Source organism: Myzus persicae, unplaced genomic scaffold (genome assembly GCF_001856785.1).
Source record: "Myzus persicae strain clone G006 unplaced genomic scaffold, MPER_G0061.0, whole genome shotgun sequence".
Taxonomy (NCBI): domain Eukaryota; kingdom Metazoa; phylum Arthropoda; class Insecta; order Hemiptera; family Aphididae; genus Myzus; species Myzus persicae.
This window is the reverse complement of record NW_019100581.1, coordinates 1,374,152-1,380,151: the sequence shown is the minus strand read 5'-3', so window position 1 is coordinate 1,380,151 and position 6,000 is coordinate 1,374,152.

The following is a 6,000-nucleotide window of genomic DNA, read 5'->3' as shown; positions in this document are numbered from 1 at the left end:
ATTTTGTGTTGGCGACGCTCCTTTTCGCTGACGGCACTTACACTATAGCTGGAACTTAATTGATAAAGCAAGTTTTTTGTTGTGAAAAATATCAGAGAATAACTTAATAAAATAAAAGTACCAACCTACTTAATTTTTATATTATAAATAATTAATAGTTTTCTAATTTATTATTAACAAGATATTAGGGACATCATGTCTTATAATGTAAACTTAAAAATGTTGTATATTTCTGCCTAAAATTGCTACAGCCTTCTGATTACTGATTACCCCCAACTATACGTATATACTAGAGTGTAAGACCTTTCATTATGAAATGCATCGTTCTTAATTTTATCGACTTAATACTAATTCACCATACCTGTCAATTAGGGTTGGAACTCTCGGGAATTTCCGGGATCTATCTCTTGAAAAATAATATTCCCATTTTCAGGAATTCTCGAAGAGGTTAGTGCTGGAAGTTACCAGGAATACCCAAATGTGTCGAAAATAATACATTTTTCAATTAATATTCTGTTTTTATGGTATAGATTAATTGCTCATTGATTTATTTATTTTTTTACTTAAGCTTAATTATACATTTAAATAATTTCAAAACGTATTATAAAATCCTATACCTACCTCATATAGTAAAGTATAGTTATTAGTTATTCATCGTCATTAGGTCCAGTTAATATTTTCACCATAAAAAATTGTGATGTTGTCCATAATAAGTACCTGTATGGCTATAAATACTACTCGACTAAAGATGAAACCTTTTAAGAGGTATTCACATTCTGAGAGGAATGAGTGAAATATTTTTTTAAAAACACCAACAATAGATATAGTTACACGCAAATGGTTTGTTAATATTATATTATGCATTGATATCGTTGCACAAGAAATGCAAACACAATAGTCATATCACATACACGTATTATAATACAATACCTAGTGTATTTTCGTTATTCGCCATTTACAAGATATAATAAGTATTGACAGTGTATATCACCCGAATTGGTTTTAGTCAAGGACGTGTCCTGAAAATCTTTATCAAGTTTTCGGTAATATGTCAAAATAATATAATTCGTTATTTTAAATTCTTATTGCATCATTGATAATTTATATTACCTTTCTGAGGTATCTCCCGTTTTTGCTATACATATTCATTTAATAGAGAGATTTTGATTGTTTAAAATCCTTTAAAATATTACGAAGAAAATAAAAAAAAATCTGATTTTTTTTATAAATTGAAATACCTAAATTTATATTGAGTTATTATTAACGCTAACGTTAATTGTTTTTTTTTCTGTACTAATGCAATAAAAAATCAGATCATTTTAATGGGTCCTAAGCTCAACGATTTCACCCATACAACATGAATTCCACCAGTACAGGTACATAATATATATATCCTAGTTGAAATATATTTTTCGATTTTTTATATTTTGAAGCATGAATTCTATAATTGTCTTTTTTAAATGGTAATTTCCCAAAAAACTTGAATATTTAAAATTTAAATGAAATACACCATTATATTATTTTAGCCTTATACGATACGTAAACTATAATTAGTTCTCAGTCAGTATTTCCGTATGGTACTCGAGAGGAGTGAATACCCAAAATGCTTCCAGGAACTGTTCATCCTTGATGTCAATTAATTTAGTTTACAAAATATCATCTATAAGATACTTAATAAATACTTATCGGCTAAAACGAAATCATGAATACGAATTAAAACATTTTTTAGTCAATTTAAATCGTATTTCTGACTAGTGTAATGCATTGTTTCAATCTGATTTTTTATAAATATTTTAAAATTACCAATTTATGTTTTAATTACTCCGTGAAAGTATGGTGGAGGGATATCCTCCAGTTAATGTTGATGAGTTGGAAGTATAAAATGCTATTATTTTTTTTATTAACATTGACGAAATTTGTACAGTAAAAAAAATTGAAAAATATTTAGGTAAGTAGGTTTTTTCCAAATATAAAAAAATACTATCAATATGAAATAAAAAACAATTACATTTTTAAAATATTTAGACTAATAATTTTAATATATTTAAATAAATATTTTAAATTTTTGAATCTTTTTGGTTTTTTTTTTTCTATAGTGTTCACAAAAATGTTTAGGAACAACGTTTCTGAATATTAGAAAAACATAACTTACATCACCATAACAAGTTTCATGGTTTACAAGGTTGTGAATATAATATTAAAATACTATGAATATTTATAAATCGCCAATTACTTTAATTATAAGACCAGTGCCCACAGCGTATAGCTAACTAAACTTATGTTGAGTGTGGGAAATCGATGCAGCGGCATAACTATATACCTGTAAACTATGTACCACGAGGGAGAGATAATTTTGGGGCAACAGTGTTTCACAATGGATTCATACCAAACTAACCGTACATTAATCAAGGGAATTCACTTTAATATATTATATGGTTAATATAATAAAATGTAATGTTTAGGGGTATCAAAAATTTGTTGTACAATAATGGTGAATGTCTTATCGTAATATGTACTTATAGATTTCACTTGAAATCATTACTATTTTACATGCAAGTAAAAACTTAGGGCTTTCGTACGGTTTATTTTAATAAGACTTATATTATTTATGTCAATTTTTAATCTAAATGTTAGGTACCTCCTATACTCATAAATAACTGCATTCTAAAACGGCTAGATTGGTTTATTTTTCATTTACTCATTGTACTATACTATAATATTATATTATACACACAACCAGTTTTCACTTTTTATTTTAGATTATTTACTACGACTTTAGAGAAAACAAAATATTAATGCGATTGATTACTTAACACTGACTTTCCAAAATTGAAATGCACCGTACTGCAGTTGATTAGTGAAATAAAATACGTCGACTTTTTTTTAAGCAGAACTCAACCCACTAAGCCTATTTGAATGTCAATATATTAAACCACCCACTGACCACTGTTGCAGCGATTTCCCGTTCACTATAGTTACAGTAAGTTTTGTTATGGACAAATGATAAAAAAAAAAAAAATAAAATAAGAAAATACCGTTGAAACGCCGGCGTAAGGCAATCACGGTAATTGATAAGTAATCACTGAACATCACGGAATAGGTTTGGGAAAATGTAAGAGTTATTAATTCGCCATGAAAATTGATTGTTATTAATTATTATCGATCAACTGGCACAAAATAAATGCGCGCGCTGCATGTATACATAGAAATGTAATTTCACGTTGAAATTGTACGTCCATAGGTGAATCTTCTATGGAAAACGTTACGTAATGCCATTACTTACGCGATTATGTGTACAGTGTTATGTTGGAAGTAGAAAATTGAAAACACACCCGCACATGCATAATAATATGAAACGTATCGACTGTGCCCACCCTCTGCAATTTCCTGCTATTCGTGCTGTAACACTGACGGTGCTGTAATTACAATTAAAGCAGAAAAGGTATGTGGAACTTTTAAATCATATCCGCAGATTTCAAACCCGATACAGAACCGATGTGTAGGTAGACCGTGCGTGGGTAGGTAGGTATAGGTGTATACCGTATTACGATGATGGTATAGTGCTCGTGACAGTATTATAGTTGTTTGCTGTCAGTACATGTGAATGTAAAACTCCACACAAATTAGATATTATAGTTTATCAATCCGTTTCTCCGCGCTCATATCATATTATTATTATGAACAACAATAATCGCAATAATATTCAAGTGCGGATATCGTCGTTATAATAAACCTACGCGTTATCAGGTATATACGGTGCACTTTATTCCGTTTGTCTCGGCATTTCGATTGACATACTATCGCGGCCGAAAATAAATGTTAATGTTTTGTTTATTTATTTTTAAATCGAACTATAATCACATTTTTGCCGCCAGAGCGTACTCGAGCGAGAAATTAAATATTTTTATAGTTTCATAAAATGCAGTATGTTTTGCAAAATATTATACTTGGCCGCATTGATTCGCCTACGATCTGAATTTAACGTGCTTAATTATAATTATTATCAAAAATGAATATTGCTGTACTTGTCTGTAACGTTATTAATAGAGTACCTCTGTAATGAAACATCTATTTTAATGTGTCTTTAAAATTAAACAAAATTTTTTTTGTGTCTAAATAAATTAAGCTCGAAAACATTTCGATAAGTATATTGAACAATTATATACATATCAATAGTTCATGCACGATTGCATTTATTATTGAAATAGTAATTTAGGTGTTAAGATAAAAACCACTTTCTTAACGAGTGTATACATTAGATAAGATACGATTATTTAATTTTTAATTCACTGGGAAAAGAATTTTTCGAAAATTCAACGTTGTAGAGTTATGTATGTACAAAATGTTTCATTGTCATTTCAGCTTAACCACTTAATTAAAAAAAATTAGTTCATGCAATTATAAGACAATATACTGTACAAAATTCATGATTCTTATATAATAGAATAATAATTGATGATTTTAAGTTATAGTTATATAATTATAACTTGTTGGGACATCAAAGCAATATATATGGTGGTGTTCAATTTAACATTAAATGATGTTGAATCTACCAGAAAAGTTTCAGCTGCTAACTGAGAAATACAAACAAATATCTACTAGTTTCAATAATATTTAAATTTGTGTGGGTGAAATCCATATTGAATTGATTTTTTTTTAATTTGTATATTATACAATGCTAAATCCTTTTATTGAATTTTCAAAAAAAAAAAAAAATTAATCGTAAATAACGCTTGTAATTATAAACTTAATTTTTAAATACAACATGTTTTCGCAAATAATAATCAATATTCAATAACATATTTTTAATTGAGCCGATGTCAAACTATTTTTGTCATAATATTTTGTTACTCTTGCTAGCGTATAACAAAAGTATGTTCATTTTTAAAAAAAATTACCATACAAATTGACAAATTCAGTGTAATTAATGGTCCTACAAATTCAAAAGTTGTTTCTATACAATTTTTTTTATTATTACGGTTACCCTCGGCCACTATAGCATCTGAAGTAATTTGCAGACATTTATTTATATAATTTGTAAACACAAAATTATTATTGTTGGACTTTGAACATTAAAATATAAAGATATTTACAGTGACATAAATTGTAGAGTTACATATTTTATTCTATTGTCATATTCTTAGTTTATATTATATTTTCACTTTTATTTTCAAAATTAGACGAGCATATTTTTTCTCAAATTTTTAACCAACAATTTTATTGTTGCTTTTAATTGCAATGAAAATTATCATCGTCAAGCGTATAACATTTTATTGTACGATTGGTTTTGAAATGTACAAAGTTTGAGATTTTTGGCTCGATAGGGAAACTTAATTAGTTTCCAGAAACGTTGGGTGAACAAATAAAAGCTTTACACTGTCGTTCAAAGCATGTGTTTCCTTCTATTTTTATTTTTTCATTTTATTTCAAATCTCAAATTAGCAAAAGAGTAAGTTGTTTTGATTTGAGCCTTTTAAGGTTTTTTTTCACTCTCTATAGAATAATAATTATTGAATGTGAATGCACACATACATGAATTGGAGAGACAAAACATGATTTACGGTGAAAAATATGGAAATCATCCAAATTATTCACAGTTCATTGTTGTATAATATTATATCGACAATACAGCTGAGCTATAATACTAGTATACTACTATGAAGTATAATAATCAAAATAATAATATGTTCAACGCTGAAAACAGAAACGTTAGAGTAACAAATTATTATTTTAATATCAAGTATTTAGTTACGATTCGTATTGATTTAAATATTCTGAATCATCGATGTAGGTGCTAGCATTAATTGTAATCGATGGTGCTAGATAGGTGCTATAGATATAGGTAATAATATCATTTAACTACTAGTTGTGTACAATAAATTTAAATAAAATCATCTCCATATCATTGTAGTGTAATATAATTATAACTGATTTTCTTATTTGGGAATTTTGTCAATGATTCCCCTTGTGTATTATATATTTTTTTTTAATTCTGCACTA